This window comes from Cygnus atratus, chromosome 3 (genome assembly GCF_013377495.2).
Source record: "Cygnus atratus isolate AKBS03 ecotype Queensland, Australia chromosome 3, CAtr_DNAZoo_HiC_assembly, whole genome shotgun sequence".
Taxonomy (NCBI): domain Eukaryota; kingdom Metazoa; phylum Chordata; class Aves; order Anseriformes; family Anatidae; genus Cygnus; species Cygnus atratus.
This window is the reverse complement of record NC_066364.1, coordinates 86,657,535-86,683,289: the sequence shown is the minus strand read 5'-3', so window position 1 is coordinate 86,683,289 and position 25,755 is coordinate 86,657,535. Positions and strand designations below refer to the sequence as shown.

General features: G+C 44.0%; 1 protein-coding gene across 5 annotated transcripts in view; it reads right to left on the bottom strand.

The window, feature by feature from the left end:
* Window positions 1–18,399, bottom strand: part of CDC42EP3 (CDC42 effector protein 3) — a 34,275-nt gene extending 15,876 nt beyond the window's left edge. The window contains exons 1-2 of one of the 5 annotated variants that reach the window (XM_035561764.1): window positions 6,133–7,026; window positions 4,083–4,191 (exon numbers count right to left, since the gene is read on the bottom strand). The gene's annotated coding sequence lies outside the window, so the exon portion shown is untranslated. Of the gene's footprint in view, window positions 1–4,082; window positions 4,192–6,132; window positions 7,027–8,845; window positions 9,217–11,264; window positions 11,386–11,477; window positions 11,600–17,967 lie in introns of those variants that run through there. The other 4 variants (XM_035561757.1, XM_035561734.2, XM_035561748.2 and 1 more) reach the window with 4 other exon arrangements.
* Between the last annotated feature and the right edge of the window lie 7,356 nt (window positions 18,400–25,755).

Sequence of the window (25,755 nt, the reverse complement as noted above, 5' to 3'; positions counted from 1 at the left end):
ACAAAACACTCTAAATACAGGTTATCCTGTAGTAACTCAAATTAAACATAGCTATTTCTTTATGAGATTTCCTGCCACAGGCGTCGCTGTAAAACTTCTGCCATTCCTGAAAAGACCGTAAGCCATTCACTTTAGAGAAGGAAAACAGGAAGGCGGAGACAATTTAGGATGCGAAGAGAAGAAAGACCCAAATAACAGCAGGAAAAAAAAATATTTGCACCTAACTGGTAAACCAAACCTCCAAATTCAACACATCAGCAGTTTGCTGTAAAGCAGCTAATTTTTAGCAGTCACCAGGCTCCGAGCCTCTGCTGCCGTGATTATGAAAGCTCACACCTCCCGGGGTGCTTCAAACTGCCTGCACAGGGCAGGCAATATCACCCAGCACGCCAACACAGGTTGAAAGAGCATTGGTAAAATGAAATCTCAATTTTAACAGCCTGTATCCAGACAGACTTTTAATCTACCTTGAATTTTGGCTGTTGCGCTCTACTGACTTATTATGCAACAATATGAACTGAAGTGCTGTTTTAGAACTTGACTAAGCCTAATAAATCATGAAACTCCCTTTACACCTCTTGCTGTTTACCTTTCTTGTGTAGAAGATACAGAAAGTTTTCCTGTGTGTTTTTCCAGACACCCAAATACTCTTCTTGGACTTTCCATCAAAAGGCTGTCATTTATGGTCATTTGGAAACAGCCACACCCTCCTTGTTCGGACCTATCATTCATATCCTCAGCAGAGCGCAGGGAAGAGCTTATCAACACAAGAAACATCTTAGTTCACACACTGCATTTGGAAAGCAACAACTCCCCACCCCATGAATGACAATGAGCTCCTATTTCTGTTCTTTTTGCAAATGCAAGAAGCAACAAGGAAACCAAATTAGCATTTTGAAACACTGTACCAGATGGCAGCTACTGATGACACTTTTCAGATAGCTTGAAAGACAACCAGATTGACTTTTTGAGCCACTTAGTCCACATCTTCTCTCTCTGTTAGCAGTAATTAAATGCATGTAATCGTTGGAGGCTATAACCACTCTAAATCGCATCAGAATTGGGATTCTTGTTTCACTAAATAGATGACAAGATAACAAAACCAATATCACTGCAATGGGAAAAGGATAGGTCTAAATAACATACAACATACACAGCTCCTCTTCTGTCCAGCTCACCTACTAAAAGTACAAAATATTTTTTTCCCCCCATCATGGTATCTCAGAGCAGACCAATTAAAACTTCTTGTACACCAGCTTAATATGCTGGATTTCATAGGAATTTCTACCCATCTGTACACAGTAAAGGGTAATGTCACTGGCAGTCAGACTAAAGATGTTACAAATCGGAGTCGGGGCATTTCCTTCCACTATGGATGTCTTGACTTGCGTGGGCATTCTGCTCAGCAGGAGGACTTTCAACCTGCCTTACCAGTGGCTGCTCTTTAACTCTTTTCCCTTTAATTTATCCATTTCACTTGGGGAGTTACTCGAAAATGACCTGTACTGGGGGATGGGAGAGCAGGGAAAGGTGAGGAAAATCAACTGGTAGATAATAAGAATGAGAGAAAGAGGGATCTTGATTCTCTGATACATGAACATCAGCAAGATGCTCGAATTTTAACAGTAGCCAAAGTCACAAATTCAAGACTAAAATTTAAGACCAAATCACACAGGCCACACTTTCAGGATAGAAGATTGGGCTCAAAAATGGTAATAAGAGTTCTGCAGGTCAAAAGAGATAAGCAGCTCAACCAGATCTTGCGCTGAGGTCAGCTACCGCAATGCCCTGCTGCATAAGAGCACTAACGAGGGACAGGAAAGTTCCCCTAATTCTGCATTTGGCCATCAACCGGCCTGCTCCGGTAGCCACAATTCCAGGAGGATGTCACTAAACAAAGGAGGGGTTTCAGAAGGGCCATGAGACTGATTAATGGACTAGGTAATTTATAGAAACAGACACATGGAGAATTGAATCTGTTTAGCTACTTAGAGAATAAAGCAATGAGTTGATCATGGGCTGTAACTAATGCATATGGAAAAAAATATAATCATAGAGGGCATCCTGCTCCCAGCCACTGAATCATGATTTTTTTTTCATGTTATTCCTTATATTTGCTAGCATAAAGCTAGAGAAAGCAAGGGAAGGAAAATATATCTTCTCTGAACAGTAAGGAAAATCAAAGGCTTGTGGTGGATTCTCTGTTAATTTGGACTTTTTTAAACATATTTTTTCCCCAAAAAAACTGTCCACGGTCTAATTCAAACAATTCAGGCAGATCCAGGAATCAGGCTCCTGATTGGTCTGGCTTTTATCATTCAGGGTATGAGCACTATTTTCCCTTGACTGAACACATTAACTTTCTCTTAAGAATTAAATATTTTGGAAAGAATTTTTATCTAGGGAAAGCCACACTAATTTTTTAGAGCCCTTTTGTCCACAAATTATGTTTTCTTGGCCATAAAGATAATTATGAAGACTGAAAGGGTGAATTTCCTGAAAGTTATCAAAACAGAGTTCTCATTCAAACTGTTGTGCTTGGAAAGTTTTAGTCTTTCAGCACAAAGTAGAAAAGAAAAATAGCTATCTACATTTGACACTACTTCAAATCCTGCACAGAAAATTAAATAATTTCTTTGCTGTCAAATTGTCACGAACAGTTTGAGATCTGCAGGCTTTAAAAGCTGTTTCTCCTCTGATGCTGTACAAGCAGAAGGGCACACATTTCACAACAGCTTAGCCCATTCAAAGTGAACAAGGGAAATTAAACATCTTGAAGTACAGCTTCCAAAAAAGAGATCTCTCAAATCCGTGACCAAATAGAATTCAACATCCAACTTTAGATACTCAGTTCTGGAGAAAATAACAATGAAAAATGAGCTGTGACTTGAATTTTGACAACACACCAGAAATACCATTTATTTTCATGCCACATCCCCTATATATAGTTACTGCTGTAAAATTTGACTTCAGGAGCACATTTATCCTTTAAGGATATTAAGCCGAGAACTACAAACTTGGAAATTCTGACAGCCCAGTAACTACTGACGACTCCCTCATCAGATGGACTGAAAGAACACACTGAACTGAAGGATCTGAAAAATCACCTGGTACCACTTCAGACAAGAAACCTTGTTGTATACCCTGCCTATACAAGCTGTCCTTGCTTCAGCAGATAACAGTTTCATTACTCAGAACATGCACCCCATTTCTCAGATAACTACTCTTTAACATGTCTGCCTTCAGATGTCTTAGGAACTTCCATCTTAAGGCTCATTTCTGAGTTGTTGATAAATATCAGACTTTGCCATTCAAGGCAACGTTTTCTCTCCTTTGTCTGCAGTAATCTGTATATGTTTATTTACTGGGAGGATTAGAAAGAGGTAAGAGAATTTTAACATAAATTGTTAATCTGCTTCTCTAATGAGACAAAACCAAAATGAGATATTTCCCCTCCCCTGCTCCAACCTAATGCCCCTTGTTCTCATCCATACACCTCCCATCACAATCCACAGCCTTGCTAAAATGTTCTGGCACGTCTTTTAAAGCTAGTCCTGACATTCAAAATTGTGTCTTTTCCTGTCTCTGTGAATTTTCAGGACAGTCAATTTTAAGGTGGTTACAAAGCATAATTTCTGAAAGATTCAGTAGCCTGGTGTTTGCCAGCTATAGGGTTCTGAGATTACCTCTTTATGAAAAATACTACCCTACACTTTACCTTGCTGTGCTCCATCCCCACAAACAACTCAAAAGAAGAGCCATCAGTCCAGCCTCAGGAAGGACAGAACCTGTGCAGAAGAACTAAGGAAGTGGAACAAAGAGACAGAGGACAGTAGAAGTGGAGAAGGGATCAACCCTTATGCGCACATACAAAGGAGAAAGACCTGCAAGCAGGCTTGATACAGGAGAATCAGCTAGAATTTAGCAATAGGAGTTATTTCCATGTTTAGATTGCTCATTTGGGCATTGAAACATGTTTCTTACGTTACAGCTCTTCAGTTTTATGCAGATTATGTCTTTTCATTTTCAGAGATTACTTGAATACATTTAAAGATTTACATTTCAGTGGATATACTTCTTACCAACGGCAGTGTCAAAAAACTCCCAAATTCTCTGCTGTTGCTTCATTAGATGCCACTCCTGTTTCTTCCCTCTATAAGGTCATCATAGCATATCCCAACAATCCAGCTGCTATACCGTAACACAAAAAACTTAGATATGATGCGTATTCTTCTGGCAAAATAGAGGCACTTTTGTAGTGTGAAGGTAAAATAACTACTTAAACTAAAACTGAAATTAATTCTCAGACAAACTATGGAAGCTGTCTGCAGTATAAGCTACTTGATTATCACTTTCATTTGGGGAGGTATGGTTTCTATTTGTCCTTCTCAACAATTCCTTTAGGAACTCCTACAGATTCCTAACCTACTTGGGTTCTTGCTATTGTAATATCTCTTCTTTGGGACCAGAATTTTCTATTTTTAAGAGAACTGTAGAGCCCTCTGCTATAAAACAGATGCCTTTGTTGTCTTTGCTATTGACCTTATTGGATCTTATCTAACAGATTCTGAAGACTGGGATGGGTATTCATCATGCCTGAGGGGACATGTAGACAAAACCAGCCGCAGAAAAAAACAAAAGGACACACAGCCTCCCTCCCCAGCTAAAGTCATATCGTGCAAGTGAGAAGGGACCTACAGAAAGAGAGTAACTGCCATACAAATTACTGGTCTGCTTTGTCAGCTATCTTGTTCCTAACAATATATTGTCTGTACCGCTAATTACTCTGCATATCATTAAGAAGAAACGAGGAAGAGCAGATCTGGTAACGTTAACAATCCAACTTGTTCAATTAAGGCTTTTTTTTCAAACTGACTAGACGTCTGAACCCTCTTTCTTTCAACATTTTACTTCTATGCAAGACAACCAATCCATATTATTGTAGCATCAGGAGCCCTAATTACAAGCCAGGTATCTACTACATTAAGAACTAATACCTAGCACACTAAGAACCGTGCAGATGTAAAACAACAACATCACCATCTCACAAAAGACAGTTCCTCAGTTGTGGCATCTTTTGGGGCAGGAAATACTGTTAGCTTCAAACTGTTGTGAGCATCACCTTCCCCTCCCCTTTCCATCTTTCTACTCCAAGTGTTTGCACTGAAGTAAAATACAATTCCATACATCTACACAGCCTGTGTGGACACACTGCACCATTCTTTACCTCTGCATTCCCATCTGGTTCTAAATATCCAAGCAGAAAAATGTTGCCCACGGAATATGCACGCACCACCCCCAGACACTGCCTCTTACCCTCTTATGAACTGTGGTTATTCTTCCGAGGTCATTATACTACAGAGAAATGAGCAGGCAAAAGACCAGCTTACACTTGATGAAGAGCAATAATCTCTTGCATCTGAGGCAGGAACATGTGAGCTGCATCTGACATGCAGGACAATCAATAGCACTATTCTTCCTTTTCCCTGTTTCACTCTCCTACTGTTTATGTCTCCCTGAGTTGAGCCAACCCCTAATGTTCTTCTTAGGAACCACACATCCTCAAAACAAGGGAGACAACAAAATCTACGCAGCCCCATACCATCCTCCAAATGAATACAGACAAGTCACGCAAACCCTGAAGAGAAGTCTCTTTGCAAGGACCGCAGCACTGGGGAGAAATGGTCTGGCTGGCCTTCGCAGCAAACTACAAAACAGAACCTGCATTTTCTTTTTTCTTCACTCTGTGATATATTCTGCTTTGGTGTCAGAGAAGCTTGTGATTTTATTGGTTATGATTGCAAAAACAGGTACTCTCAAAGAACCAATGAGTCCTATCAATGCTTTAAATGTCACAGAGGTTGTAAAATCAAAATCGATTAAGCTACAATTTAAAACTTAAACTTTGAGATTTTAAAGATTGACCTAACCACTGTCTGGGGACACATTTTAAACTGAATCTATGCTTTAGTTCCCAAAAAGCAATTTAACCAAATAATCCAAAGATAAAGACCAAAAGGTAATACACATGGCTGTTCCCCAACAGAATTCATCATGAAAAACAGTGGCAATAATGTCTGAACAAGGTGCTTCCTTAGTGGTGGTCTGCCACATTGAAGACAGGGTACTTACAGTGGACATTTCAAGCACAGGAAACGGAAGAAAAAGCAAAACAGGACATTCACCTCAAGCCTCACTACATCTTGGATTAATCCTGGCCTGAGTTTCAGAGCTAAATTACTGATCTCGTGAATAAACAGAAGTAAAGCTAAACTAAATCAAAGTATAAAACAAATCATATTAAATGAGACAAAAAGAAAAAGTTTGATTTTTTTTCATTAAGATCTTAAGTATTTCTAAAAGATGTAGATGCATCTATACACACACAATTTAGGCTTTACATAACTAGAGCTGGAGATATGCATACAAGGAAGAAAGAATGGAAGCAGTTTCTGATCACAATGAATTCATGAATGCAATTTAAAAGGTTAGATTTAGTAAGCATTAGAATTAAGAGGAACATTAAAAAAAAAAAGTTCTAGTTTCACAAGGATTTTTTAAGGTCCTAAATTACTTTACATATTGATTTTTGTAAAATTTAAAAGCTTTCCTAATGAGAAGCATCCATTAGTGCTGTCATATGCTTCATGAAAATAAATGAAAAGGGAAAAAAGATAAACAAAAAGGCAAGAATGTAAAGGTGTGTGTGTGAAAAACAGCAACACTGGCATTATGTTCTTGTACATCACTTGGTATTAGAGCACCACTCAAGGACGAAAAGAACAAAATTAAAAAAAAAAACAAACAACAAAACCCAAGAAAATGTCTACTACATAGGAGCCAACACAACCATTCTACTTGAAAGAACCATGCTCTTAAAACTCTGAGATGCTGTACTAGAACTGAACAAAGTGTTTGTCAAAGCAACAAGACTCATCAGCCACTGTTTCACTAAAAAGCTTAAGCCTCCAGTTTCGTCTGCCGTCTCCTTCCTGCCATTCCTTTCCCCCAGCTCTGCTTCCTACTGAAGATCTGCATCAAGATTACTCATATCCTCACAGGTGCCAGAGTTTGTTCTCCTCAAGTTCATGACAGAGATCTCTGCTGGCTAGGAAGCTAGTTTCACAACTTCTTTGGAGGAATACTTCATAGATGCTGACTGTGGTGGCACAAAGCACCTTTGATCTTCCTTGCAGAGTATCACTAAGAATTCTGAACCCCGTAATTAGAAATATCCTATGTGGGACACTAAGCTTGCAAAGTCAAAGAATGCAAAGTTAGGAAATCCCAAGATTATATTATTGTGCAACCATTATTTGGTTCCTTCACCATCTGCATTAAAACGTTGCCCAGCGCTACCCAAAAGTGCTATGACAGAGCAGGACCTTCAGCCTCAGCCCAGCATTTCAGACAGATCCTTTCTTTTGTCACTTCTCCCCCCATTTGCTTCACATATTGTCTGAGGCAAGAGGGCTACGAGAAGTAACATGTTAGGACAATGCCCTTATATACATTATCGCCACTTTCCACAAGCATTTTCCAACTTCTGGATACATGCTTTTACCATCACTAACAGACCTTGCACATACGTTCTGGGGTTTGCTTGACTTCACTGTTATACCATAAAGACTTTTTAAAAAGTTAACTGAAAAAAAAATTAATCAGACTAACAGTTTGCTTTTATTTACTATTTTTATGGTAGCATCTAATATTTTAAGCAAAAAAGAAAACAACATTTAGAATAAAGACTTTAAGCCTGTTTCCTTTGTTTAAGGCACAATACAAATATCCAGATACACAAAAACATCTACAACAGAACAGTGAGAAACAGACTCAAAACATCTGGTATTTCAAAGGGACAGAATAAATAGTAATAATAATAACAGTAGTAATCAAAATATATCAAGCCCTAAATTTTAGACCTTCCTGGTAAAGATATGAAGAAGTATTTATTTTTAGAAAGTTCTCTACACGTTGCTTAAAAATAAATACATAAAAATTGCTACTTAAATACATCTAGACAGCTTTGCAGAGACCTGACTAAGCAAGTCATCCCTAGTTTCACTGACCACAGCCTGTCATCAGCACTTGTATCTCTACGGAAGGTCAGCCGCTGTTTGCACATAACCTCAGAAAAGTTCACTTGGATCATTCAGAATGAGCCCCAGCACAATACCTCACTACATCATCCCATTTAATTTCTTATCTAACTTGTTCTGTGTTGACCTTTATGACAGAAATCAAAGCAGTGTATCAAACTTTCCTCTACTATTCAGTGCAAGTACACAACATTAACATAGCATTTACATAGTTGAGTTATATGTTGCTGAACCACACATGGTGAAGTTGAAATCCTTAATGTGGCTCCTTGGCATTTATCAGATACTAGTCATCGTGTTTTAAAAGTATTGTGCAACTTGTGTAATTTCAAAGATAAGTATAACAATATTTCGAATTACTTTTGCTAAACACATCTTCATGATCAGAGTAGCTTTTAATGTGAGGCCAATTTTTTTTTGAAAGTATGATTTAGTCTGAGTATTTAACTATCATTTCCACATTTTCAGAGCTTTAGGTATTAAAATGTGCTACTCTAATGTAGGCTTAGCCTGTAAACGGCTTATCTCCCCGCTTTAAACCACACACACACACAAAAAGAATAAAACACACTCAACAGTTCACTACCCTCTCAGCAGAAGAAAAATCTCACATTGTCTTACAAAAATTATTAATTAACTATGCTTCTGTGGACTTAACTAGCGGCTGAATCATACGACAAACATTTCTTCTTACACCTGACTATTCCATAAATGTCAATGAAACCCAAGTGAGGGTGTAAATATACCTTGTCACTCTGGCCCGCTCAGTCTGCTTGTAATCATCTCGCTTCATCTTGGCAGAGCGATTTCTGCAGCTTTTCTGTGTCTTGATTTAACCCTTAAACTATGGAGAAGCTCGTTCCAGCCACTCCCATTACATTCTTTTCCCCTTCAGTCACCATGCTGGATCAATATCTTTGTTCAAAAAACACGGAATACTGTAAAATACTCTGTAAGTAATGATTATCCTCATGAGTGTCATCCAGAAGTATCTCTTATTTAGTACAGCACTAGAAACAGATCTCTTCTGCATGAACATCACCTAACTTGTACTCAGTAGCTGCACCTAGTTCTACCCTCCTGTTTCACAGGAAAATCTCCCCTGTGCAGGTGGTGCTTTGCATCCGCTCCTGCTGCTCTGCCCAGCGTTATCCACCAGCACCAGCCAGGTGCTTTCGCTGGCCAGTAACTGGCCTGCTTTGCAGCGAGAAGAAATCATTTAGAAACAGTCCCCATCCAACACCCGCATACGATTCTCCCCACATCTGCATTGAAATTCAGACCCGAGATTATCTGAGAAAGGCACCTTTCCATCACAGACACCTCCCAGAGAAACCAACAGAGGATACACCTTCAGCCAAGTGCTACCCTTGCAAGAGCTGCAGCGATGGGGATGCAGCACCACGCCTTAGGCACAGACCACCCAGTCAGTCCACCTGTACCACTGGGGAGGGAGAGCCAGCCAGTTCCTCCTGAGATGGTTTTAATCTTGAAGAAAGATATTTATTCTGTCTTGATCACGATAAGAAAGAAGTAGTGAAGTGATACTTTTTCTTTGTTTTTTTCCTTTTTTCTTTTATCCCCCCCCCCAGCTGTGTTTGCATGCAGTAAGATGAAAGCCTGTGGGTTTTTATACGAGCACGAAAAGCCAAAACGGGCACTGTGTGACTTACATCTACCGCAATTCTGTCATTGAGGGTGAGAAACAGGAAGACCTGGCCAGAGAGTACCAGTGAGCCCCCTGGACACAGCGTCAATGAAGCAAAAGAGAGCTTGAAGGCAAGAAGGACGTGTGGTAGAAGGAAATTTGTTTTAAAATGCCAGCACAGTTCCCTTCCCTACCCCAAACTATTTGTCAAGACTTGGGCAGAGGATCAGAATTTCTTCTGTAAGGAGTCACCTAGCTTAGAAGATTATAACCCAAAGCAGCATACGTAATTATGAAAAGCTGAACACAAAACATGCTCTGCCACGAAACGTGGCTTTCTTTGGTTATGGAGTAGCTGATATCGGTGGTTTGGAGCAGTTTTAAACGCCACTTTGAAGTTGGCGTGATGTTTAGCCCCAGCAGTCCAACAGCGAGGTGCAGAGCCACGCCGCCCCAGGGAACGCGTGGCTCCGGGCTGCCTGGCGGGCAATAGCCATCGCCTTCCCTTCCAAAAGGCACCCAGGCCACCTCCTGGTGATCCTGGCTGGCTTTGAGGACCGCTGAAGAAGGCAGAACCACGGAGGCAGCTTCTGCAGCCTGATACTCACTTCTGTGAGTGAAGCAAGGTGCTCTGAGAGACCAGTAATTGTGATTACGGTTAATCTAGGCAGGAGATAGGCCCCATTGTTCCTTCCCTCTGCAGATACCGTTGGCAAATGCTGAGGCCAGGAAAAATCACTCCTCTCTGTGCTACTCTACCAGCTGAGGAACCTGCTTGGTTCCTCTCCTCTGCGCGCCGTAATAAAAAACAAATGTGCAAAGCGAGGAATGTCTCCAACATAGGAATTTTCTGTTACTTTTCTGAACGCTTCTGCTGAAGAACTGTTCTTAACGTGCCGCAGAGCTGAAGTAAATCTTACCGCTAACACTAACCCAGGCTGGACCCTTTCGGCACAAACCTCTGTAAAAATAAATCACGGCAATAGCAAACACCTGCTGATGCACGCTGTTACGTTTAGCCAGCTGCTAAGATGCCACATCTGTCACTGCTCCCTCCCGGCCCTGAGCTTTCCTTTTCTGTAGGGAAGGAGAAAAATCCGTCCCCGGGATCGCGCCGAGCATCCCGCTGCCTTTTTTGGTAGCCCTGCGAGCATCCCGGCCGCGGCTCGGGGACTGCGGGGCCGCTGGGACCGTGTCCCCCGAGAACCGCCCGCTCTGGGGTTTTCGGACCTCAAAGCATCTGATTTCTTCCCCGCAGCTCGCCGAGCGATGTCCCGTTTTTGTGAGCGGACAACAATGGTGGGCACACGCACGCACGCACACACACACAGACACACAGGCAGCTGCACCGCCGGGCGCGCTCCTTGCCCGCACGGCCCCCCCAGGCGCTTTGCGGAGGACAACAAAGGATCGGGGCCCCGTTCCTTCGTACCGAGCCCCCTTCCCCTTTTTGGAGCACAGCAGCCACCGGCGCAAGCCCTAAATCTATTGCGCCCTCCGGTTCCGTCCCCTTTTACCTTCCAAGCGAAAACGCCGCGGGTCCCCCCGCCGCCGGCCCATCGCTCTCCGGCAGCACCCGAGCGCTACTTCGCGCCCCCGGCCCCGCCGCCTTCTTCCTCCTCCTCCTCCTCCTCCTCCTCCTCCTCCTCCTCCTCCCGCCTTCCCCTCCCCGACCCCCGGCCGCCGAGCCCGGCTCCGGCTGCCCCCCGCGGCCCCGCTCCCCGACTCACGGCCGCTGCCCGGCTCCTTCCTCTCTCTCTCTCCGTCCCTGCGGCCGCCCCTCCGCCCCCGGCGGCACCTGCGAGCGAGCGGCCGGCGGCCGGGCGGGGCGGCGGCGGAGCGCCGAGTGCCGGGGGCGCGGCGCGGGGCCGCGGGCGGCGAGCGGCGGCCGCGGGGAGGCGGCGCTGCCGGCGGGCTGCAGGGAAATCCCGGCGCCGCGGAGCCGCCCGGAGGAAGGGGAGCGGCGCGGGGCGGGCTCGGGCACGCCGCTGCCGGGGCACGGCGGAGAGCGGCACGCGTGGGCAGCCGGCGTGCGGCGTGCGAGCGCGGGGCTGAACAGCATAGCTAAAAGTACAGGATCACAGGATCGGTAAGGGTGGAAAAGGGCTCCGAGATCAGGTGGTCCAACCATCACCCCACTGCCAATGTCACCCACTAAACCATGTCCCTGTGCACCAGGTCCAACCTTTCCTTGAACGCCCCCAGGGACGGTGACTCCACCACCTCCCTGGGCAACCCATCCCAGTGCCTGACTACTCTTTCTGAGAAGAAATGTCTCCTCATTTCCAACCTGAACCTCCCCTGGTGCAACTTGAGGCCATTCCCTCTAGTCCTATCACTGGTTATCTGCGAGAAGAGGCTGACCCCCAGCTCCCCACACCTTCCTTTCAGGTAGCTGTAGAGAGCAATAAGGTCACCCCTGAGCCTCCTCTTCTCCAGACTAAACAACCCCAGCTCCCTCAGCCGCTCCTCATAGCACTTGTGTTCAGGCCCTTCACCAGCTTCGTAGCCCTTCTCTGGACACATTCACATTTACACGCACACATGTGGGAGAGAGGATATTTCCCTTCACTCTCTTTGTGTTCTTGGTGTGGGAGCGTTTCAATGCGGAAGCACCTTGCCGCCAGAGAGTCATGTTCCCTCTGACACAAATTCAGTGCCAGAACACAGCGGACATCCGAGTGGGCCACATGCCTGCAAGACTGCCGTGCCCTGGCACATGGAGGGGGCATCTCCAATCCCAATACCCGAAATAAAGCCTCTGCAGAAAGTACTGCCCCTTCAGATGAAATGCCTCCTTGTGGCACTATCTCAAGTTCTGCCAAAATCCTTTTAGCCACCTGATTCGTGTAACACGATTTTTATTCTATAACAACAGCCCCAACCCTCCCCAGGCCGGTTCGATGTCTGAGGGGGAGGCGCTGGCCCAGCCGGTGCGAGGCCTCAGTGCAGGCCCCAGCCGGGGTCGGGCACCCAGCGAGCAGGTGGCCGGAGGCAGCGGGAGCCGACGGGGTTGAGGGCTCGGCCGGAGAGTGCACGCTTCCAGTAACTCTCAATCGCTGCTGCAAAAGCCAAAGTAAATTTGAGAGCGGCCCAGAGGCTGCTCCCGCTTTCTGCGGGACACTCAGAGAAAACAGCTATTATAAAGTTTGTGTAAGCAAAAGAAAAAAAGAATTATGTAATAAATGCTGGCTTCTTTGGATACACATCCAACTTTGCAATTATTCAATTATTTATTCTGCGCCAATGCACTCCACGCTACCTTTAATCTACCGACGCTATTCTTGAGACTACTTTTTCATTTCGGAGCCTAATTTAAGTGGTTTAGAACGTTTGAAACGGGACACTTGAGGGATGACATCGCTCACACTTCTTTTTAGTTCAGAAAGGAAATATGTGTGGGCATGCATGTGCGTGGCTTCATGTGCTGAAGCTGACGAAAATCCACACAACCGTTTCTGAGGACAAAGCAGGCAGGCGCACAGGTTTGTCTGCTGTAATGCCAGGCTGCCGGTGCTGTGCAGCGGCACACTCAAAAGCTTGTCCCAGTCGTGTCGCACATCCCTGCCTCTTCCACATCCTTTCCTCGGTTCTTCTTTTTCAGAGCTAGGTTCCACGCCTCTGTACATCACTTAACCATGCCACAGTTGGTTTAACTCATGTTTCTCTCTCGTGCTCTTTCATGTAGCGACCTTCTGTGCCTCTGACCTGCAGCACCTGGTCCAGCTTTTCCCTCCTCATTTTACTGTTGTCTTTCCCATTCTGAGATTCATGCTTGTGCTTCGTGTTGCTGTGGTGAGAAGACAAGCAGCTTCTCTTTGGTCCTAAAAGCCCATTCTGCCAGAAGCTGCAGCAATGCCACTTCAGTTGTACTTGTATCGCTGGTCTTACCTTTTTGGTTCCTGCGTTAGTCACTGTAGGATTACAGAAAGCAGGCTGTGCCACCCCAGTGCAGGGAATGTCATCTTTATCCTGCACTGTGCCCACGTGTACCACCATGGGTCACAATGGTAACATTTCATAGAGTAACCCAAGCTGCAAGGGACCCACAAGGATCATAGAACCACAGAACCATTGAATATCCTGAGTTGGAAGGGACCCACAAGGATCACCGAGTCCAACTCCTGGCTCCACACAGGACCACCCAAAAATCAGACCATGTGTCTGAGAGAGTTGTCCAAATGCTTCTTGGACTCCAGCACACTTGGTGCTGTGATCACACCCTGGGGAGCCTGTTCCAGTGCCCGACCACCCTCTCAGTGAAGAACCTTTTCCTCAAATCCAATCTGAATTTCATTTTATCGTGAAGAACCAAAGGACATATTAAATGGAAAGTGTTCTAACACAAGTAAATGCAGTTATTGTTTTGAGGCACTAACATTTCAGAGAAAAGTTTCAGTTTCTCTGCAGAAACATTGCCAATCTGTTTCCCAGCTTTGTGTGCTACAGGAAACCCTGGAGGACAGAACAGTATTTGCCAGAGGGGGAACGATGGTTCCTACAAGATCCCGAATTCCTCCAAATTCTTAGCAGTTAAAGTATCAGCATTGTTAATACCATGCAGATTTTGAACTGATTACAAGGAATGATGGAATCTTCCACTGCTTGGTCCCTTTCCACCACAGATTAATGCTGTCTCTCCTGTCGTTTCAAACCTCTGACATTAGGAACTAAAACTGGAGTTTAAAGCACAGTCTTAAGATTCCTAAATGACAGGCATGCTTGAATACTTGAATACTTAAGTCCCCATGATATCTAGAGAATGTAAGTATTAAAGTATCCGTTTAAGTGCCTTGCTGAATCAGGATGACTTCTACTTGTCATAGTATTGGTTTTATTTATGTGTGCCCGACTCAAGTCCGTGGCATTTTTGCACTTCTTTCAGCTGGAGCTGGATTATGAATTTATTGAGGGTCATTAAGCAGAGAGTCTTATGCTTTGAAATTGACTGCTCAAAAGCTGTACTTTGAGAAAGGTTTTATGATCCTTAAAACACACACTGTTAACATAAGCTCTGGAAGCTAGGAAGTTAAACTATTTAACATAACCACGCTTCATTCTAGAATGACAAACAAGAAAATATTACTAAAACCTTTTTCAAAATCTGTCTAATGCTATTTTCCAGTGTTCCTTAAGGTTGCATTCTGAAATGCCATTCCTAAATAGTGTTTAGAAATCATATATAGGAATAGTCTGAATTTTTGTCTCTTTTTTAATAATCTGTGCGGAGTGCCAATTTTATCGTGAAGAATCAAAGGACATATCCAAACACACATCATTTCTGATAACTTGATTTATAGAGCTATAGAACTGTAGGGTCTGAAGGGACTTCAGGGTCATCCCCTCCATGTTGTGCCCTGATGCAGGATCAAGCATGCTTTCCTTTTAAAACCTTTCAGAAACCTCTGGACCTCTCCATTCTCTTTTCCAGGGGAAATGCAGCCCCTTTACAGTTACCTGACACAGGCTGCTTCATCGTGGGCACAAACCCGCCTCCTTTGCCACCTTTCACAGTGCCCCACAGATCCCCATAGCACTGTGGATGGGTTGGGAAACCACAGACGGGGACAGGCTATTCTCACACATGTCCATTTGTCCTCTCTTGCTAAAATCATCTGCTGATGGAAACCCCACAGCCCCCTGCGGTATCTCTACGGATTCATCCCTTCACTACCATTATTTTTTCTGTTTTCCTGGCAGATAAACAACTTGCATCTCTCTTTGCTGCAAAGTAGCACACTTTCTTCTCTCCCTGAGCCCAAAGAACACAGAAACCATCTTCCTTATAACAGTCCTATTTGGAAGCTGCTCTGTTCCCCAGCCTTATAGCTTTTCCTCGCTGATTGCTCTTACCAAGTCAAAACAATGATCAGGGCTACACAGTGCAGCTTCTTTTCATGGAAATTATTATGCAGCGTTGGAAAGAAATAATGTGATCTGACTGAGGGAAAAATCTTCTGCAACTTGTTTGCCACGGATTATTTCTGTAACTGTCACTTTGGGAATTTCTATAAATACAATCACTATCACTCTTCTGAGAAATGTGCATTTTCTACCATTTTTTAAACAATGAAAAAATACAGATCTGTTTTTCATCTAAATTCTTTATATATTTGAAATCACACAGAGAAGAAAGTCCAAAGAAATGTGGTTAGCTTTGACGAAAAGAAGCCTCCCGGTGGGATATTTAACAGAATACCTAGAAAACACTGTTGAAAGACTTATAATATTTGGATCCCATTTTTCAGCCTCTCGTTCTGTGACCTCTGATCTCCAGAGGACCTTACTTAGCTTTAACTCATTATCCTCTGTGGTGATAACACTTCGGACACAGGGGAGATAGAAGGGCTAATTGACCCCCTGTTCGAGCAAGGCTTTCACGTGACCTTTTACGTAGTAGTGATGGATGTCTGACATGCAACTTTTTTTGGTATTCCAACACTGCACACAATTTGGCTTCCCTAGCCTGCCTTTTCCTCCTGCATTATGAAACCCCACGTGCAAGCACGTGCGCGTGCAGGCACCAACCTTCCCCCAGGTGTTCCCAGGCTGCCCAGTTCTGCCTGGGGGCAGCGCATGGGGTGAGGCAGCGATTCAGCTGGCAAAAGAAGGTGGTAGTTCATTGAGTGCCCCAAATAGCTTTTCTTTCTTTCATCCTCTGCTCTCTCTGGGTCCCCTGAGTTCAGACCACTTTTCTCTGCAGAGCTCCCCAGGGAGGACACAAGCCCCCCAGTAGTTGGAGGGAGGGGATGCAAACAAGTCTCTAGTGCCAGATGGATGCCACTGTCCATAATCACCAGCAGCTTCAAATAGGTAATTAGTTAATTTTTAATAAAAGGAAGTCAATGGCTGTTTCAAGCTTAGGAGGAGAAAAGTAATAGGGGAAAAAAAAAAAAAACTTGAAAGGTTATTGTAATTGTTCATTGTAAATTGTTCATTGTATTGTAAATGTAATAAATGGATGAAGAATAGAATAAATATTCATTTTAATAATAATTGCTCCCTTCACAAACAAAGAGTAAAAGAACAATGACAACTCTGCAAAATGTTGTCTTGCTTAATATAAAAATTAGCACATTGCTATCAGCATTTAGGGACTGCTTCTGAAACTGCTGAGTCCTCTTGCCTTCCCTTAACTACTGTGGGAGCTGAGAGCACCTGGCATCATGAGGAATCAGGCTCTTCAGCGGTTTTAATTTAGTCTGACAATAAGGCTGAATAAAAATATTCTTGGGGATAGCCCGCAATTATATAGCATGAGCTCATTTCTTCATTATAAAATGTGAGCTGAAACCATTCATAACTGCCAGCCAATATTACAACAGGCAATTCCAGTTTTTCATTGCATGGGAAAAGCACTAGCAAGCTTTAATGAGTTTCAAAAATAGCTGCCACATCAGAAAAGTGTAATTGTGCTTGTTTTTCAATGTGAATACCTGTTCAGCAGACATCGCTTGAATAATGGAATCCAAATAGACCAGGGCATGTAAAATAGCTACTTTTATTTGTCAGCTGCACACCCATTGTTTGCAGTCAGAGCCTGCAGAGCAGCTTCAGCTGTACATTCCTGGGAAGTGAATAATATCAGTTGAGATTATGCCGCATCTATTACAAGCACATTATAAAGATTGAATATAACCTAATTAGGAAATGCTGGTCTGCTGGGTGTGGATGCGGGCTGGTAAAGAGCCATTTTACATGACCTTCACTTACTGAAAATGAGAGTTCACAGAGGATAAAACAAAAGGTAACAATGCAGATTTCAGCCCCTGAGCCCAGATATCACATACGCATCTCACGTTCCTCATTACCGTTGCCACTAAGCTAAACAATTGCTCCCCAAGTTTCATTTCCATGCAGCTCTTTCGTAAACACTTTGCGAATCCAGCAGGACAAGCCAAATTTGGTCACAGTCTTATTTTTAATCCTGATGAGAATTAGAGCTATCTCCTGGCTTTTTCGTGCTGGAAGAAAGAGGTTGCAGAGGGAGGCAGCCAGATTCTCTCCCAGGAAGCGGTTGCTCTGCGTGCCCTGGCAGAAGGCTGTGCTTCCCCAGCACTGCCTATGGACCAGCCCCTGGTCCCATCGCACAAACCCCGCTGGCTCACACAAGAAAATGATCTTGGCAGGCCAGCTCTCTCCTTTGGGTCCTCGCACACTCTCTCAGGTGTTGCTACAGCAGCAAAAGATTGCAAGTACCTGCAGGCCACAGTGTCCTACCTGGATGACGGGACAATTCCAGCTGTAATGTAGCTTCAGTTTGTCTTCGTTTTGGGGCTTGGATGGGATGTACTTAGAGGACCGGAAGATCTTCTTGCCTTACAGATTCCTTACGGGCTCATCTTTACTGGACAAGTGAAGGGGCAAGCTCTTCCAACAGCTTCACAGACCTGCCTCTTCCTGTAGGTCTGGCCCTTCTGACATCCCTTCTGGTGTGCAGGACAGGGATGCTTCACTGCTCTCTGCTTGCAGCCTTACCACAGCATCACTCATCAGCATTACAGGATTTCACAGCTATAAAAATCTCTATCAGCTGCCACAGTGCCTGCACGTTGCTGTTAGTCTGGCATGCTGCTGGCTAACAAGAAGTCACTGACAAAATGCCTTCAAATACATCTCATGTCTTGCATTTGCCTCCTGGTTCCAAACTGAAAGTTGCATTAATGCCAACAGCTGGAACAGATCAGTGCTCCAAGCTGGATTCATGCCTTACCACTGAATGGAACAGAGGTTGCAGAGAGAAAACTTCAGCATGCCAACTGAAAGCAGTTTACTATGTTTATAAGACAAAGTCACATCTGTACAGGTACTCACAAAGGACAGACCAGTTTTCCCACAGCATACCACAGAATGGTGCATCTGAGTCTGCAGTCAAAACCAGTAAATATAACCTCAGACATCACGGTTTGCCACCTAACTGAACACAGTACCAGGATAGATACACTTGAGAATAGCTCTGCCACGCACGTGCTTAGATCTGATCTAAAAATCTACAATTACCTGCTTTCTTTGCCATGAGGACCTTTCTGAGATCCTGTTTCTCCTGGAAACAAAGGACTGATTCATCTCGTTCTGTGTGGGCCTTCACACATTGTTTAAGCACAATGGAACCGATTCTCTGCTGATTTTACTGTAGGTTAGGAATAGCTACGAAGATCAATGGCAAGATGCTGGTGTGAAATCACCATCAGGTGTCACTTAAAGATGACACTTCATGGAGGTGTATGTTCACTATGTATTTACCTTGTGCTCTTCTGTGTCTCCTGATGTTACCACAGCTGTGCAGCTCCCATCCTGTGCCGTGTAGATCAGGACCATGTCTGCCTCTGCTACGGATTCCCCAAACACTGGAGTTGCTTCTTCTTACAGATGAAATTAGCTATGTCCTCTTCATCAATGTCAACAAAAGCTGCATTTAAAGTGCAGAATTTATAAAATTACCTATGTCTTGACCCCACAAATATTCTCTAGTTCACAGCTTACACGTCACCAAACAAGACTGAAACCACCAACCCCCAAAAAACTTTAAAGGTCTCTTTTTTTTTCTTGTTGGAAACTTTCCCCTGATCAGTTAAGAAAAGCTAGTTGCTACCGTATTTTTAAGCCATGATTTCGAACCTGTGATCCGTGGGACCCCAGGTGCCCACTTTTAAGGGGCTTCTGAAAGATAAGAAAAGCATGCTTCTTGTTAGGAGGTTTTCGGTTGCACAGGAAAATTTTTAGGAGCCTGCAAAATGAGAAATACTGAAACAAATAATCTGGGGAATGCAAGTTTACACCTTTTTTTGCTACACATGGAAAAGATTTAGCCATTTATTTTAGATTGGAAAGTATTAGTGGGAACAAAATATAGGGAAAGCTTAAAAATTGATAGACTGATAAGATCTGAAATAAATTTTTTAAAGATACCTCCATTCTGTAAGATACCTAGTGCACTTGCAGAAAATGTCTGAAAACCTAATAACAAACATTACTGTTATATATGTTTTAATTTTCCTAATACTCACATCAATTATGGTAATGTTTTTACCAGTACTCCTGTGGCATAATTAGATGACCTGACATCTGGCTGAACAACCAACATGCTGTATGTGATTAAAACACTGATCAAATTGCATAGGATCATAATTTGACAGTGGTGGAAAAATTCATTTGCTTGTGATATGTAGTTTTATTTTTCCCCAGACAAAAATACTTTCATCAGAAAAATATCAGCCTCATTAACTCCTCCCCTTCCCTCCTCACCTTCCCACACATATATAAATATGTTGTCATCCTAGAAGATAATTAGGGAAACAACTGGACTGATCTTTTTAAATGTGGCAACAGCCTACGACTGGACAATTAATTACAGGCAAGAAAAGCCCTACTAAAGTAAATAAATCCTAGAATAAGAAAACTCCTGCTGAAGTCTGTAGGAATTTTTCCTGCAGTAGCTTAGTCCAGAATCAAGTCCTCACTATCTGTGTGGTTTTTGACACTAAATGATTATTTTAAATCCCATCCTGTTTTAGCTATATTATGTTTTTGAGTAAACTTTAAGCAAACTGGTATGACTGGAGTATATATTTTAGAGAAGGAAGATGTGTACCAAACCTTTGTCATCAGTCATCAGCCTTTCTGCTAAATGACATAATCTGTATTTCTTAAGTAACCACAATATATTTTTTTTGAGTCTGTTAGGTTTGAGGTTGGCTCTCTTTTATTTATTTTTAGTGTAGTTTACTGTAGGTATATTACACTAATACTGATGTCTGCAAAGGCTGCTGGAGTGGAACAAATACAGCCAGTTTGTAACATCTGCCAGTTTATTAGAAACTCACAAAGTGTTTTTGTTCCAAGATTTCCACTACTTTCAGTAGCCAGTGCTCGGGAACCTTCAAGAGCGCCTCCTTCTTTTTGGCCTAAGCTTTCAGGCTGCTATGCAGAAGTATGTGTTAACCAAAACCAGGTTATACATTTCAGTTAATACCATTGGATGATGAAATTAAAAGCAAAAACCAACCAACCAAGAAACAACAACAAGAACAACAACAACGTTTGTCCCAAGCCCTGCTGCAAATGCAGATAATATGGAATCTAATAAAACTTGTTGGGTCTGAGCTAGCACCTTACAAGGAACAGAAAAGTACAACACTTTCCAATCATTTGCTTATTCAGCCTGTCTGAATACTTGAAAAATCCATTACATGTGACTTTATGTTTGGCTTAGAATCCCAGAATCACAGAATGGGATTTGTTGGAATGGACCTTAAAGACCACCTGGTTCCAACCCCCCTGCCACGGGCAGGGACACCTCCCACCTTGCCCAAAGCCCCATCCAGCCTAGCCTTGAGCACCTCCAGGGACATCCGCAGCTTCTCTGGGCAGCCTGTGCCAGGGCCTCACCACCCTCAGAGTAAAGAAATTCTTCCTAATACCTATCACAGAATCACAGAATCACAGAATCGTCTAGGTTGGAAGAGACCTCCAAGATCACCTAATCCAACCTCTGTCCAAACACTAACAAGACCTCCACTAAACCATATCACTAAGGACTACATCTAAACGTCTTCTAAAGACCTCCAGGGATGGCGACTCAACCACTTCCCTGGGCAGCCCATTCCAATGCCTAACAACCCTTTCAGTAAAGAAGTTCTTCCTAATATCCAACCTAAACCTCCCCTGGTGCAACTTGAGCCCATTCCCCCTCGTCCTGCCACCGGGCACGTGGGAGAATAGACCAACCCCCACCTCTCTACAGCCTCCTTTAAGGTACCTATAGAGAGCGATGAGGTCTCCCCTGAGCCTCCTCTTCTCCAGGCTAAACAACCCCAGCTCCCTCAGCCGCTCCTCGTAAGACTTGTTCTCCAGACTCCTCACCAGCTTCGTTGCCCTTCTCTGGACTCTCTCGAGCACCTCCATGTCCTTCTTGTAGCGAGGGGCCCAAAACTGAACACAGTACTCGAGGTGCGGCCTCACCAGAACCTAATCAAAATCTACCCTCTTTTAGTTTAAAGCAATTCCCCCTTGTTCTATCACTCCATTCCCTGACAAAGAGTACCTCCCCAGCTTTCCTGGAGGCCCCCTTTAGGCACTGGAAAGCCTCTGTAAGGTCTCCCTGGAGCCTTCTCTTCTCCAGGCTGAACAACCTCAACTCCCTCAGCCTGTCCTCGCAGGAGAGGTGCACAGCCCTCTGATCATCCTCATGGCCTTCCTAAGGACTTGCACTAATAGTTCATGTGCTTCATGTGCTGGGGGCCCCAAAGCTGAACGCAGTGCTCCAGGTGAGCACTGGTGAGTACTCAGGAGAGCAGAGCAGAGGGAGAGGGGGGCAGAATCACCTCTCTCGCCCTGCTGGCCATGCTCTTTTTGATGCAGCCCAGGATATGGTTGGCACTTGACTTCTGTTTTTCTGTTCAAGAATGTTAAAAGTAAACCTGAAAGAAATAGAAAAATGTGAACTTGCTTTCAGGTATCTACTTTTCCTCCATTTTAACCTAATTTGGAAGAAGTAGGAGTGTCTTTTTTCCATCACCTTTGAGTTCCTTTTACTAATATTTCAGGTAAATTCATCAATTTAATATTGTGAAGCTAATGGCACCATAGGAACCCAAACAGCTTAAAGCTAGAGTATTAGTGCTCAGCTTTAGATGCCCAGCCCCATGGGCTATCTTGCCTTTTTGTACATGAAGAGATGACTTTTCTACTAGGTCTTTTCCATTTTTAACTGGACTCCTAGTTGGTGTGCATGTTTCATACAGTACAGGCACATCATTTTTTTTTTCAAAAAAAAAAACACCAACAAACAAACAAACAAAACCAACAAACCACTCTTGGTGTCGTGGAATGATATTGTGATCATTTTCTCATGATGTGTCCAACTATTAAAAGCGAATTAAAAAATGCGTTGTCAAAAAAAAAAAAAAAAGCCAGAGGAGATTACGTTAAATTCTCCGGTGGATTCCATCAAAAAAGGAAAGAGCCTTACTCAGAGTTTGCTCACAATTGACCAACTCCTGAAGTCATGAACAAAGACTTTCTCGGGCTTTGGTTAGGTAGGATGCACAGGGAGAGATGCAGAAGCAACCCTTCCTGAAGGGACTCCGTCATTTGGAAAGTGTCCAGTGGTTTGCATAAGGGAGGAAGGTATCAGTTGGGAGGAGACAGCGGAAGGAATCTGATTTCTGCATGTCAGTGTTTTCATATTTACATCAGTTTGGCCTTGCTTGCCATTGTGTAGTGTTTGTTTAAAAAGTGACTCAGAATTTATGGAGTCTTTCAGGAGGATGTCCAGTAACCTGTGATTCATGACATCCTGCAGAAATTGCACGCTGGTTAATAATACCCTCTCTGTTTGAAACTGCAGTTCTGAGCTGTGAAACATCACAAGTGCTGACAAATCATTCTAACTTAATTCTGTTGAAAAGCTCTTTTGTGATGTACAACCGTTTGGAGTACAGGCCGACCCCACAAAAGCTTGCAGAGCGTTTGGTGGCAGGCGGGCAGGCCCCACAGATCCCATTGCTGCACACACACCAGCCTCCGCAAGAAATAAGATGATGATACTGAAGAGCTGACACACACAGATGCTACATTATCTAAAAAAAATGTTGGATTTCTAAAAATACAGGCTTCCAAATTACAGGTTTAGCCTGCAAACCCAGTCACCATGGCCAGCAGTCCTTGCTGTGGAGCACCCCAGGGGCTTGGCCTGGGACAGGTTATCTCGTGGCCCACCTGAGCCAAAGGGAAGTTGGTAGGCCTCAGGCCACACTGCCTGGCAGCGGGCCTAATGAGATTTACAAGTTGGGAGCTCTGACTAGCACGTTATTTATATCTAATTTTAAATTACACTGTTATTTAGAATAAATGCAAATATGTATTTTATTAACAATACTAAGAAATTAACATTATTAACACCCAAGGAAATTCATATTGAAATACGCAGTCTCAAAGTGAAATGCAAATAAAAGTGTGGGAAGGAAAGTGCCATCGAAAGCAGGCTACACTAATACTGCGGCACACAGAGGTAGACTTTAGGGTTCATTTTTAGTTCCCAAAGAACTGAGATTTGGCAAAGTGTGCCCTTAACAGAAAATCCTGCCTGGACTTCAAACTGGCTTACAAGATCATAGTGACAATGACATTATTACGCTTGCCTTACAGTTTGGGGGATTTCCTTACTAACAGGTAAGAAAGTAGCCATGTTATTGCCCTCAGCAGGAATTACCTGAAAGGCAAATATTGACCTGAGAGATAAATACCAATCTGAGCTGAATTACCTCATGGCTAAGTAATTGTTTCCGGGGGTGGGGATGCAACAGTTGAGACTAGCGCAGGATCAAGAAACGCTGAACTTCCACATTCCAGCGTTTGTCCTTTTGGAGTAATATTGGCAATTTCTTTAAATAGCTGTGGCTTCAGCTGAGCAGCACAGGATATTGTCAACTGAAACACTTCCTAAAAAACACAATGTCTGCACAGGTGCAGTGAGCTAGCAGGATGATATAAAGAGTTACTCGGTGACGCTCATCCTCACAAATATATGTGCCTCTTGATCCCTGTGGCTGTAAGAAACCTTTTTAGGCACCTTTTCTCTTACCGTTGAGAACTCTGACATGCACAGAGTGTTTTCAAACAGGATGACAAGGCTACATCCTGCGTGGATTTGAAAGGAATTGATTGCACAGAGCAGGCAATAGCCCATAATATCCTTCCTACTCAGTTGGCCCTCCTATCACTGCTGATCTCAGTATGGGGAAGTCCCAAATAAATAGGAGCTTTCAGATTCCTCACTTGTGCCACATTCCTCTTTGGCATCTAAACCCCTATTATTTGCTGTCCAATGGGAGACAAATGGGTCATCGATTAGCTCACGGTAGGTTTGAATCAAGGAATGCGAGTACGTGAAATTGCAGCACAATTAGATCACCGTCGGCAGATGGCTGTTACGAACCAACCTTGCCCTGTTGTTTTTCAAGGATCTGACTGCTTTCCTGGTGCAGTGGGTAGGCTCTGGCTACCCGCTGAGGCTGAGGAGACGTGTGCATGCCACGAGGAGCTTGGCCTCCTCCTGCCCCACCAGGACCTTGCTCTCAGCGCGGGGCAGCTCTCCGCTGGATTCCCCTGTGGCCTCCTGCAGAAGCTCAGGCAGGGAGCAGGCAGTGTGGGTCCAACTTTCCATCCAGTCCAGAGCTGGAAAGTGGCTGGGCTGCCCTCACCCAGGAGACCCGAAGTGTTTCTGGATCCGCCAGCTTAGACAGGCCTAATTAGGCTTGTTCTACAGCCACATTGTGGTCTGACCGTGACAGTCACCCCTCTCTAGGTTCAAACCGTGGGAGCCACACCTCAGCCTTCTTTGCATCACAGCTAGGAGCAATTTTCCATAGCATCCACCTGGTGCTTCTTGACCTTCTGTCAGGAATGACCCCCAGGACTCATCCTGTCTCTTCCTCCCATGGCATTACCCATCATTAGGGGCAGGTCGGCAAGGAAAGACAGCTGGGAGGAAGGAATGGGGCACTGCCTGATGGCCCTGGAGGCTCCTCGCAATTCTGAGGGCGGTTTCAAGAAGGACAGGGCCACCTTCAGGTGCCAGCATCCTTCTGGCCACGGGGAGAGCCCCACCAGGGATGTGCTGAATAGAGGGGGTGGCGAGAAGGCACAATGCCCTCAGCTGCCGTGAGGCTCCCTGCAGGCACCCCGAGGGGAAGGCAGGGGCCAGATTAAATCTGTGGCTAATTGCGCAGATTTATGTCCCTTCTCTTAACTGTCTCTACCGTTGCACAATAATTGTGCAACTCTTATCAGGGCTGTTTGTTGCTCCTTACAGTTCATCCATATCTTATGTTTTCACTGTGTTTGCTTCCCCAAGTTTCCAAGAGTGAAAAGAGGATTTCACATGATTTCCTGGGACAGGAGACTCCAGCAGGAACTGTGTCTTTTGCTAATGTGTTTTTCGCCAGTAACCGAACAGTGACTATTAGTATTTATTTCCATAACGTAGGTCTCATAACGAAAATAGCA